The sequence below is a fragment of the Artibeus jamaicensis genome, unplaced genomic scaffold (assembly GCF_021234435.1).
Source record: "Artibeus jamaicensis isolate MK-2021 breed Jamaican fruit bat unplaced genomic scaffold, CSHL_Jam_final contig_797, whole genome shotgun sequence".
In the NCBI taxonomy this organism is placed as follows: Eukaryota; Metazoa; Chordata; class Mammalia; order Chiroptera; family Phyllostomidae; genus Artibeus; species Artibeus jamaicensis.
The window spans coordinates 20,708,238-20,721,460 of record NW_026521977.1 but is presented as its reverse complement, the minus strand read 5'-3'; the positions used below and the strand labels follow the sequence as shown (position 1 = coordinate 20,721,460).

The following is a 13,223-nucleotide window of genomic DNA, read 5'->3' as shown; positions in this document are numbered from 1 at the left end:
CTTCCCCATATTGATGTGCGCTGCTGAAATGCATTCTAAAACATGAATCATGCTGTGTCCTTGCTTAAGCCAATACACAGTACTTGGCACATTTTTCTCAAGTTGGATTTTCCAGAAGCAGATTCTGGGTTGGAGATTTGTGTACAGGAAATTTATTGGGGAGTGCTCTTGGTTTTGATATGGTGAGTTATACGACCTGGTTTTCTGGTGTTTAATTAACCTTGGTTCCTGGGACAAAACCCTCTTGGTTATGATGTATTATGTATTTTTTGTATAGTGCTGAATTCAATTTGCTCATATTTTGTTAAGGATTTTTGCATATATATTCATGTTTTTTTATCTTTTTACTGAACACATTACTTTTGTAATGTGTTCATCTGGTTTCAGTATGACTATAACTCTGACCTCCTCAAATGATGAGAGACTGGATTAAGGGGTGGGAACAGTAGGACAAGAGAGTACTGTTTTTCATTGTAAGGTTATCAGCATTATCTGATTTATAATTATTTTTCTCTAGTCACTTTTTTTAAATACTAAAAAAAAATTAAACCTATTATTTTCCCTGACTTGACACTATTTTATTTTACTTTCTTTGGAGTGGATGTCGAGGAAGTACTTAGGTGTTTGGAGGTGGGCTGGGTAACAGATGCAGTGTAGGCTTAGGTGGGCCTGGACCTGAGGCAAGGTGATTACCACCATATATAGGGTACTTTATGTGTCAGGAGTTGTGCTGGGCACTGTGCTTATTTGACTTAATCCTGATAAGAGCCTGTATCAGTTAGCTGTTTCTACGTAATAAACCGGCACAATTTAGTGGTTTCAAATAACTACTGATTCTGCCATAAACACAGTGATACAGTACTCCTCCTTGCAAGAAGCCAGAGAAGGGGATGGATGGACGAAAAAATCCAGAACTTTCCTGCCTGCTTGGTCATTATCTTCTTGTAATTGAATACCTAAAGGATGATTATAACTTTGACAGTTTGTACCAGGAAGGGGCACGGGCTCATCTCATTCACTGACTGGTACAAAACTCGAAGGATCCTCTCTGCAAAGGTGGTGAGCATTCTATAATTTGGGCTGGGCAGTTATTCTTTGGTTTTGCGTGGGGTCACTCATGAAGACTGCAGTCATCTACCCATGGGGCTCAGCTGGTGTAGAATGGTCCAAGATGGTGGTCATATCATATCTGATGATGAGCACAGGTATCCTGGTTCTCCTCCAAGTGGCCTTCACAGCAAGGTATCTTAGATGGCGGTGGCAGGACTCCAAGAGGGCAAACCGCACTATGCAAACACCTATCCGATTCTGTTGGTGTCCCATGTGCTGATGTCCTATCAGTCAAAGCAATCACATGGTGAAGTGTAGCACCAGCAGGGGAGGGGGATACATAAGGGCCTGGATGGATCCTGGGAGGTTGTCGGTGGCATGCAGTATAAGAGTCTGTCACAGGATGCTATGAAGCAATTATTTGTTTTTATCTTTGTTTTATAGATGAAGAAACCAAATGGGCAAAACCTTGCCCAAGGTCCTCACTCCTGTCTGGTGAGGGTGGGGTACAGCTGGGTCTCACACTCCCTTCTCCATCTCCAAAGTCTGCACCTTAACTAGTGTAGCATCTCTGGCATCCTGTCTTGGCACTGACTGTTTTTGCATAGTCCATTGTCGAATTATCCTGATTTGCATGCTGACTCACCTATTCTCAGGTCTTCTGCTGGTCTGTTGTGTGTCTGCCCTCAACTATCCCCTCCAAATACACACAAGTGCACACACACTCTCAAAAGAGCAGTGTTAGCATGGCTGACTCCTGTTTTCCCTTTGTATATACCCCCTAGAATTACAACATGGCCCTTCTCATTTTCACTTCCTTTGTTTATAGGGCCTTGAGTGAACAAATGCCCCTCACCTTTGTAATACCATTCAACAAATGAGAGGAGTCCGTGTACCTGCCTGGCACAAATTTTCCTCTTTTTAATCACCCTTTTAGCATGCAGTTACAAGAATAAAATGGCCAAGCAGGTAGAAAAGTTCTGCATGTTTTAACCCACCCATCTCTTTCTCTGGCTTCTGGAGAGGGAGCCTGCTGTGTTACTTCTCTCCTTCCTTTCAGTTGACTGATGGAAACGGGTGACGTGGGGTGCTGTCCCCATCATCGCCATCAGAAATCTTATAGCATCTGACAGACCGAAACAGATTGCCTTTGACTCAGTGAGGCCTGTCTTGTTGACAGGGTCCAGCCTGAAGGCCCTGAGCACCCTCTCAGTGTTGTTGTAGGCAACGTGATTGAGAGGGAAGCTGGGTTGCTTGTCAACTTGGCCTTCACGGGACTATTACAGTGAAGCAAAATACTAAAATGTATTTTGTTTTCAATAAGGTTCCATTTCTGTCATATACATGATCAGCTCCAAAATGTGTCATAAAAATATGGCTTGTTATTAGCCCTACTTTTAGGGCACTTGAAGACTGTTAGGAGAGGTGCAAGCAGGGACCTGTGTGTTATTCTTTACAGAGGAGTGTGATGCTGCTTTTCCTGAGATCGTTATTTGTGGTCAGTGGGAAGACATTCACTTCCTAATCCCTGGAACCTGTGAACATGTTATGTCCATGGAAAATGGAAATTAAGGTTGCAGGTGCAATTAAGGTTGCTAATCAGATGGTTTTAAAATAGGAAGACTATCCTGTGTTATCCTGCTGGGTTCAATGTAATCTAAAGGGTTATTCAGTGTGGAAGAGGGAGGTCAGTCATTGAGAAAGATTCAATTGGCCATTGCTTGCTTTGAAGGTTGAAAGGGTCAGAAGCCAAAGAATGTGGGAAGTCTCTAAAAGCTGGAGAAATGCAAGAAGAAAATTTCTTTCCTGGAGCCTCCAGAAAAAAATGCAGCCCTGCCGACACCTTGGTTTTAGCCCAGTGAGACCCATTTTGAACCTCTGACCTCTAGAAGTGAAAGCTAATCAATCTGTGTCATTCTAAGACACCAAGTTGTTGTTAATTTGTCAGCTCCTTGAATAATGGTCACTATGTAAAGAATACCCTCACACTTATGGAGGAGTTTGGCATGTATCATAGGAGCAGAGTTTATCACTCTTGGTAGGGATATTGCTCCACCCTCCAATTATCAGAGAAAACCATCTTAGAGTCACACTACCCTTACACGATCAGTGAAGCCGAATAGCAATGTCTGAGCATTCCTGCTCCTGTGTAAGTTGTTTTTTTTCCCCTGAAGATTTTGTGGGCTGGCAGTTTGGGCAGGACTCAGTTGAGATTGTTTATGTCTGTACTGTGTGGTGTTAGTTGGGGTCACTCATGTGCTTGTGGTCACTTGGCATGTTGGTATGGTGTTGGCTGATCCTGCATGATGTCATTCACAGGTCCAGGAGTTGGATGCGATTTTAGTGGGGGTACTTTGGTCTTCGTCCACACGGCCTTTCCACTGGCATAGCTAGCCTGGGTTCCTCCCTTGGTGGCCGGGTTCCAGAGTGCAGAAGTCTCTTGAGGTCTTGGCTCAGAAATTGCGTGATGTCATTCTGCTACCTTTGACTGGCCAAAGCAAGTCACAAGGGTGGTCCAGATTTAACAGAGAATAGAGACATAAATAGACTGCACATCTTGATGGGAGCAGGGGCAAAGGGGCATGAATAAAGGGATGGGAGGAAATTGTAGATGTGTTTTTCAACCTTCTATATTCTCTGTGGCTCCCTTTCCTGGGCTGGATGGTCTGAAGCTGGTATACATTCATCCTTCTGCTCTTGCCTCTTCCATGCAGTGAGCCCAAGGAGGGCAAGATCTGCCCCTGAGGGGCGTGGCCTGCAGCTGTCCAGCTATAGGTGGCTAAGTGCAATTCAGAGAGGGGTCAGTCTCCATGCACCAGTTGGGTTAGCCAGCGCTATAACTATTATTAGGATGTCTGTCTGACTCCTCTGTATATCACTCAATTGCTTCAAAACTTGAAGGGGAGAGAGGTATGATTAATTAGTACTTCAAAAACTTAGCAATAGCTACGTGAAGGAGACAGAGAAAGAACCAATGGCAAGCAGGAGAGAGTACAGTAGGGGCAAAACCAGGGCATGCTCTAAAGGGGAAGGTACAAACGCTACTAACACGAATGGTAGATGCACAACAAAGAGGTGTGCACCACCCCCGTGGACCCACTGTAAAATGTTACAACTAGGATGCTGAAAAAGCACTGACAGAATTCTGGAAAGCATTTCGCTGGTTTTGCATTTACATTCCGGTGAGGTCCTTTTTGCCTGAGAGTTGATATTTGGACAGGTCCCCCGAGATAGCAGTGGAGTATAATATAAACTGGCACTGAAACATTTCAGTCTTGAGTTCGTCTGGTTTCTTGGACAACTCGAAGGAGCGTATACTGAACACACATTGACACACACACATTTTCACTGCTGTTGGTGCCTCTGATAATGGGACACAAGAAACGAAGGGTCTCTCGGGGCGGGGGAGACTTTTTGAATTAGTACTTAATCCAGAAATTGTTCTCTTTCCTCAAAGGTGACAGTGACAAGAGTTACACAGAAGCTTTTTACAGGCTGGAGAGGAGGCAGTTGTACGTGGTACGCGGCCACAGGCAGCTTTGTGGTTAGAGCAGACACACGAGGAAGAAGGTAGTGGAATGGACGCACACTTTGATTAAAGATTGGCCTGGGTTTTTTTTTTTTACTCCTGGATTTATAAATCACTCCCTTTGAAACCTCTGAAATCACCTTCTTCCACCTCTGAGTCTTCTGTAAAATGGGGCTGTGACCTTTGATTCCCACAGCTGGTGGAAGGGTTAAATAAGATGCATTTAAAGCATATACTACTCTGCCTAGCACACTGTAAGTGCACAGTAGTGATGGCCATATGAAAACCAAATTTGCAGAATTGGTGGGAGAGATTTTTGTTTGAAGCCCTGGCATGGATAAGTGCAGTAGCCAGCAAGAACAGAAGACTTTCTTTGAGGCAGTAGAGATGTGGTTGAAGAAAGTACTAGGTTTTAAGAAAAAAATGCATTCTTAGTAACTAGGACTTTACTAAATGCATTTTTGTTAATTAGTAGTTAGTAAGTGCATTACTAAAAATGCATTCTTAGTAACTACAAAGTAACTAGTTACTTTGTAACTTAGTGACTTAGTAAGGGGCAGTATCAGAACTAAAAACCTTTTCAGAGAATTGTCTGAGAACTAATGGCATTGGTCTGAAAAACCATGGACCAGTGTGACAGGGCCAAGGGGACGGAAGATGATGGAGAATAAGATGGCAACAGAATGCACAGAGCTGAAGACTGATGCTGACCCTGGCTCTTGGGGTCCACCACATTGTGGATGAGATATGAGAAATTCACACAGACCACCGAGTCCTATGGAGAAAAAGGGATGGCATGGCTTTTCTCTCAAGGGGAGCAAAAGCCACAGCCCTTGATGTGATTGGCCTTTATTGGGTCTCTCGGCCCATTACATGGTGGTCCTCATTTACTATGCACAGGTTTGTTTTAGGTGGTTACCTTTTACAGACAACAAAGGAGCCAGTGCTGCTAATCACATCACAGAAGAGGGACATTAGCAAATGAAAAGGGCAAAAGTGGTTGAACCAGTTACACTCATCCTTGGAAGTTTAGAATAGATTTTAGGAAGTTACTTTGCAGTAAATGTTTTCTGCCTCAATTCAGGGTGAGGGAGTTTTAGCAAAAGCAAGTCTCAAAGTGGCCTAGGTACAATGCAGGCCTGATTCCCCATGGGAGAACCTATCCCTGTGTGTGGGTCCTGTGATTCTCCGAGTGGGAGCTGGGCCCATGCCATGCAGGACGGTCTCCTACAGAAGATCACTTGGATGCCAAGCTCTCAGGCTGATTCTGAGCTGTGCAGAGAAACAAGTTTGGTTCCCACGAGCTACCCTTCAGTCTTCCTTCCCATTGACATGGAAAGAGTGGTTCTTCTGCACCCCTCAGCTCGAACAGCTCTTAGAATGTTCTAGAGGAACAGGTAAGTAAGCTGACACACAGGAGCCAGGGCACACTCTCCCAGTGGAGAGTGTCTCAACCGGTCTCCCAACAGCTGGGAAAGGACATGTTCTGGCTCAGCTTTCCCACCTATGCCCTGGATTCCTGGTGCCTCTCCCAGGTCTCCTCTGTACGACCTGTTGTCATAGCAGGAGGAGGGAGAGATTCCCGCCATCTTTCTACAAATCAGCCCACCTTTCTGGCTGCCTCGTTATCATAGAGATGTCTCCTTACAAATGGCAAGTCACATGCCAGAAGTAACGATGTCCTTGGGACTGTCTCTGACTCCCTCTCCCAACAGGAGGGAAGAGTACCTGTCCTTCCAAGGCACAGAGGTAAGAAAGGCTTCTCTCCTCCTGATTCTCTGTCACAGCTGTTGTGGGGCCAGACGTTAAATACCGCAGCTCAGGTGAGCAAAGCCAGAAGGGAACCATCTTTACTTTAATAGCTGATCTCCTTCTACTCTGGAGCCCCCATAGGAGTAGAGGGGAAGACATGAACAAAAGCAGATGTGCCTGTGGAAGAGATCTCAATCTCCCCCAGTTCAAAAGAGGCCCCCGTGGGTCAATATTTTGATGTTCTGTTTCCTGTCACGTCTGTTTTTTCTCTTTTCAGGAAGTTATTCTCTACTCTTCCAAGGTGGCATCCAAGGCAGGAGAGCCTCAGGCTCCTCATGGGAGGAGGGGAGGAGCCTTATGTGGTCCTCTAGGCCTCACCTTCTGGCCTCACAGCCTCACAGCCTCAGGGTGAAGCCTGGTGTATTTGGTGGAGGTTCTCTTAGCCAGAGGAATGCAAACTCAGCTCCCTCTCCTGGGAGGGAGAGGCCCACCTGGGATTTCGCTGGTTCTCTGGGACTTGGTCACATCCTCCATCACGTCCCCAGATCTGAAGAGCGCTCCCTGTGGCCTCTGCCACGGGTTTCCCATCTCATCTCAGTGAACATTTGCAGGTAAGTTCTATAGTTGTTAATTCTCAGCTACCTTCATCATCCCTTTCAGTGGCCCTTGAGAACTTTCCAGACCTCCTCTGTGTTCTGCTGACACCAAGAGAGACTTGATGTGGGGGTGAGGGCACCCTAGGTCCTATCTGTATGGGCACCCACTTCGCCCCTGATGGCACCTGTTCCTTGATGGACACGGCACCCTTTGGAAATGCAGATCTGTCCCACAGGCTTGTGGCTCTCCCAGTCTATACCTGGGGTGGCAGAGCACTGGCCATGGCCTTTCTGGATTTCTCCTGCTCTGCCTTGATGTCCTAGGACGTGCTCAGACCCACCCCACCCTCGAGGGTTTTATCCGAATGGGGTGGTGAGTCCGGACTCTGTCTCACATGCCTTCTCTCTCTCTTCCTCCCTCTTCTCAGCCCCTCCCTCCCTTGGAACATCTTTCTGCTCCCCACTTCTGTCTGATGAACTGTCTCCATAGCATCCTTCTTCCCTGCTCTCTGGCCTTAGCTCCCCCACCCCCACCCCAGGTTCAAAAATGGCAAGGGACTGCAGGAAAAGAGATGAGATTTCTGACAAGGGGAAATACAGCAAAGATAGGGGACTGCCATTTAAGGCTGTATGTCCCAAAGCTTGGTGAAGGCCAGCAGAACAGGCGGTGGCTCTCTCTTCATTAACATGTTACCTTTTGTGGGTTTTGAAACTAGGAGGACCCTCAGAACTCTTCTCCAGTAATCTAGGAGGCAGCCCAGGGAAGAAAGTGATTGGCTCGAGATTACACCATTTGTTAGTGGAATTGGGTCCTGGGTTCATTCTATTTTGCTACATTACCTCCCTATCACCAGTTAACATCAAGGTTAACAACAATGTTAACACTTCCTCCCAGTAAACACAGGGAGGAAGCAATAATAACAGTGGTCAGAGGTCCACTTCTACAGATGAGGAAGAACCAGAACCAACAGGAGCAGAATGTGTGCTGTGTGTGTGCACATAGATACATACACATGCGTGTGTGTGCGTGTGTATATATAGAGAGAGACAGAGACTGATTCTAAATGATCAGCTCATGTGTATGTGGAGGCTTGGCGAGGCCAAACTCTGATGAGCCATGCTGGCACGCTGGAGACTCAGGAAGCCGTTGCTGTTCAAGTCTGAAGGCAGTCTGGTGGCAGAATTGCTTCTTTCCTGGGGGAGATCAGTCTTTGTTCCCTTCAGGCCTGCGACTGATTGGGTGAGGCCCACCCACAATATGAAGTGTGATCTACTTTAGTCAAAGTCCACTGATTTAAATATTAATTGCATCCAAGAAACATCCAGAATAATGTTTGACCAACTATCTAAACATTGTGGCCCAGCCAAGCTGCAACTGGATTTTGGTTTTAGATGGCTGACTTGGCCCATGGACACCACATTAAGAAAGGAGGGCAGGTAAATTATCTTTTTTGGAAAAAAAATTATTTATTTACTTAGTGTTAGAGAGGGGAAGGGAAGGAGAGAGAGAGGGAAAGAGACATCAATGTGTGGTTGCCTCTTATGCATCTCCCCACTGGGGACCTGGCCTGCAACCCATGCGTGTGCCCTGACTGGGAATCGAACTGGCAACCCTTTAGTTTGCAGGCTGGCACTCAGTCCACTGAGCCACACCGGCCAGGGCAGGTAAATAAATCTTGATGAAGGGGTTAGGAAAGAGATGTTTCCCTACCTGCCTTGCTTAGGTCATGTTTATAAGTAACAAAGGCCAGTTCAAGCTTACTTTGCTTAAAGGGGGCATTTATTATAAAGATACAGGAATGTTTTGTGCAGTCAAATAACAGGAACAAAATGGGGCTGTGGCAAAGGTCCAGGATCAAGGGCTAGAACACAAGCTGGCCTCATTCTGGGTCTCTTGCCTCTGATCTCCACTGTTCTGTTCTTCTTCTTCCCTGGATACTTGCTTCCTCTTCTTGATTCATTTGGTGACTGGAACACGTCCATTGCACAGGTCTGGTCATGTAGATAAAGTCATGCTCCCTTTTTCTTGGTTCCATTTCCAGTTGCTAGAGGATCTTCCATCCACTCGATGTGGGCGAGTTGCCCACCTCATGTCCAAGAAGTCATGGCAGAGGACTGAGGTAATAATTTATGAAATGCCCGCCACAGGCTCACTGCTGTGGATGAGAAGAGAGTTGAGGTTTCACCGGGAACTTGGCAGATATTGCCAAAAAATGATCTACTCCCTGGGTGAGGATTCCAAAAAGTTAAAGATCATATCTGTGAGGATGGGGATGGGGCTTCCCTGCTCTCCCTGGCACTTGACCCATCTTCCCTTGGCCATTTCTCAGTAGCTGACAGTAGCAAAGACAGCCTGTGGGAAATGCCAGCCTCCCTCCTGCCCTGAGCTGAGGGCGCACTGGAGCGCTAACAGCTGCCAGGAACTCCGTCCAGGTCTTGCCACTGCACTGCCTGACATGGAACCTCATTCGGCATTTGGTTCATGGCCCGAGAAACAAAAATAATATTTAACGAGCAAAATCTTCTTTGTTTAATTATGGTAAATGTCAAGGATGAATGCAAGTGCTTTGCTGAAGGTCAAAAGCTCAATGCTATCAAAAAGCATTTAAACCAGGGCTGATGGGCTATTAAAACCCAGACAAGTTAAAACAAGGCACTGTCCTCATTCAGTGATTTATTTCCCCCTCTTGGAAGCTGTACTGTTGGAGCTGGAATAGTCTTCCAGAAGCTTGTGTGCTTCTCTTCTCTTTCCCAATGTTCTCTTTAGGCTGATGAGGGACTTACTAATGAGATCAATGCCCCAAGGCTCCTGCGGAATTACCTCTAAAGCCGAGGAATCCTGTTTCCATTAGATCAGTGGCTTCCAAGGGGACAGCTGCCCAGACCTCTCTCCCAGAGCTGCTGATTTACTAATTGCTCTACGGTGAGACCTGGACACTGATATTTTTTAAAGGCTCCTAACTAAAGAGTTTCTAATATGTATAGAGGGAGTCTAGACCAATTGGGTTAAAAACTCAATTTTTTTTTCCACTAAAATGCCCTTGTATGCCCCGTGCTTTTCTCCACATTGCATTGTCCTTCCTCATAGTTTTCATTCAATCCAAATTTATATTCTTCCCTGCTGCTTCTGATTCTCAGCATCCAGAGCTGCCTCCTCAGAGATGTATTGTCGAGCTCCAGAAAGGGCAAAGCTGCAATGCCCCTTGCACTTGGCAATGGATGGATGGGCGATATCCCCAAAGCTTCCCTAGCTCAGAACCAAATGTCTTAATGAAGATCAGTTCTGACGGCTCAGGAAGAAGATGAGAATTCAGACTGTGGCAGGCCCCTTCAAGTAGCTTGGAAAGGATGGGACGGCACGAGTTTCCTGAGCAGCGAGCAAACCTTTCTCCTGTTATTTATGCACACTGCCCCACGGTTCCTTCTTTCTTTCTTGCCATACAATAGAAATAATGATCTCAGTGCTGGACCCTGTGCTGCGCCAAGACAATTAATCACCCACCCAGTCATTTATTTCCTCGTGCTCTCGTCCACCAGGACCATTATCCTGCAGGTAAACAGAGGTGCCAGTAAATCACAGGCAGCGCACGAGTCAGGGGGGAGAATAGTTGATTGTCTCCGTAACGCACAGTTCTACAGCCCCTCTCATCTCGGGGGATCTCCAAGCACCACGCACGCTGATGTATGCGCGCTGCCCGGCCCTGATATTTGTCATTTTCTACTCCGTCGCCTCAGGGGGGGTGGAATGTTTATTGCCCTTGTCATCTAGTTACCCTCAAAACTGCAGTCACGGGTTAGACCGGAGGGAAAGAAAGAAACTTCTCACTTCCTTGTCCTTTCGGGCAGCAGAAATTAGCTCCCCAGCAGGAAACCAGCAGTAGTCAGAGAGTGACCTACTGACCTCTTGGGGAGAATTTCTTTGGCTCATGAAATGCTGCCAACATTAGAGACTTCCATGTTTACTCTTCCAAAGTTGGCAACAGAAGAGCAGGCATGGGGTTGAGTGGAGGTAGGACAGGAACTGAAGTAAGGGCTACTCGGGCAGAAATGTTTTAGGATCTGCTAGAATCACAGTCTAGGGCAGAATCACTCTAAGGAAGGATCACTTACAAGCCTTTAGAACTATTCACAACAATTCTGCTCTTTAAACTTTAGAAATAGGTGGGCTCCTTTGAAAGAAAAAAAAATCTCCACTTTCCTCCCACTGTTTACTACAATTCTTTGAGTACAATGCCACTTTCAAACTTATCCTTACAGCTCTGATATGAAGCATGTCAGGAAAAAGTCCAGCCATTGTTACAATGTTACATTGTTACAAACCATTGTGACAATGGTTTACACACTGACATAACCTGGCAGCCAAGGAGAGGGGACTGGAAAGCACGTGTGTGAACAATGATGACTTCACTGTACTAGTTAGTGGGGAGGTAGACGCTGCTGAGTGAGCATGTGCACTGTGTGGCTGTCACATTCAAAATGACTGAGCAAGTAGAGCAACGAATCTGCATCAAATTTTGCATTAAGCTCAAACATTCCTCCAGGGAAGCTATTAGGATGACTCAGAAGGCCGCAGCTATGGGCAACTGGTGATTGGCAGCTTTATCAGATCTTCTCCCTGCCATCATGTATCACATCTCATTCAGAGTTTTTTGGCAAAACAGAAAATCTCCGAGGTGACTCAGCCCCCTGTCAGCCAAGATTTGGTGCCCTGTGACTTCTGGGTTTTCCCCAGACTAAAATCACCTTTGAAAGGGAAGAGATTTCAGACTATCAGGGAGATTCAGGAAAATACAATGGGGCAGTTGATGCTGATTGGGAGGACTGTGTGAGGTCCCAAGGTGCCTACCATGAAGGGGGCTAAGTTGTCATTGTCCTGTGTACAATGTTTCTTGTATCCTGTATCTTCTTCAGTAAATGTCTCTATTCTGCATAGCACCTGGTGAGATACTTTCTGGACAGACCTCATATACATCTAAAACCAAAACCAAGTCAAATTCAAACAAGTTAAGTTCAGCTGACTATAATTCAATTACATTCCATAGAAGTTAAACACAAATAAAACCACCAAGCCAATGTGATTCAATTTAACAACATTAAATTTAGAAGGAAAGGTGATGTTTTGCTGAAACCAACCTACCTATCAAACGAGAACATAGTATTGGCTTATGCCTCATTTGTTCTTTTAAGTCTGGTATGCTTACCCACTGGGTGCCGCATGGCGACTCAAGGTTTCACCGTTTCTCTCCTTTTGAGCTGCTGTGGAAACCTCCTTTGTTCAGTATGCCATTAATTTATTTTGCCTTAATTTGGGGTGAACCTCACATCTCTGTGCTAAGTCTGTCTCTGCGCCAGAGGAACAGACAAGGCTGCTTGGATCCCTGGGCACGATCTGATCACGTGTAGTCATTAGTACGATGCAGAAGACGGTAAAATTTAATCTTAAAACTATGATCAAAAGGAAAACCCCCAATTAAAAAAATCCTCATAAAAATGTTTAAGACTCTCCTGTGGGTCTGTGGGAGCCCTGGACCCCATATTAAAAGGCATATGTCCAAAGTCATTAGGTTTAGGCCAACCATAGGTTTAAAGCTGGAATCGATGAAAAAGTCTGAGGAAAAAGCCCCCAGAATAAAATAAAATGCCCTTGTATGCCCTGTGCTTTTCCCCACATTGCCTTACCCTTCCTCATAGTGTTCATTCAGTCCAAATTTATATTCTTCCCTGCTGCTTCTGATTCTCAGCATCCAGAGCCGCCACCTCAGAGCTGTGTTGTCCAGCTCCAGAAAGGACTGCCCAGAAAGTAGCACGACAGTGGAATTCATTCCTCATCAGGATCATGGATTCAAGTATGGACTCTTGTCCTGGGTCTGGCAGACTGCTCATGGTCCAAGCTCATCCGTCCTTTCCTTTTCCTTTTTAATAAGAGTGTCCCCTCTGCCTCCACTGCACAGGTGCTGGCAGGGAACTGGCTACTCGGCCGGAGGCCACACTTCCAGCCTCCCTTGAAGCTCACGTGGCCATGTGGTCAGATTCTTGTGAATGGAGTGGGAGCAGAAGTGTGCAAAGTCCACATCACTCCTCCGAAAGGAAATCGCTTGCTTCCTCCGCTCTTCTCTTCCTTTCCTCTGGCTGGTGCTCAGATGTGACGTTGATGAACCAGCGTCAACCATGCAGCCTCACCCTCGGAAGATGCGGAGGGAGGAAGTTGAAGCAGGCTGGGTCCAAGACAGCTTCATGGAGCAGAGCTGTCAGTCACCCGTGCTTACCATTATTCTGTTATATCGGAGACACACACC

At 46.1% G+C, this 13,223-nt stretch overlaps 1 long non-coding RNA gene across 1 annotated transcript; it reads right to left on the bottom strand.

The window, feature by feature from the left end:
- Window positions 1–8,708: 8,708 nt before the first annotated feature.
- On the bottom strand, window positions 8,709–12,994 carry LOC128628541 (uncharacterized). The gene is made up of 3 exons (XR_008392960.1): window positions 12,607–12,994; window positions 11,774–11,899; window positions 8,709–9,083 (listed from the first exon to the last, which is right to left on the bottom strand). It is a non-coding gene; the product is annotated as an uncharacterized LOC128628541 (long non-coding RNA).
- Between the last annotated feature and the right edge of the window lie 229 nt (window positions 12,995–13,223).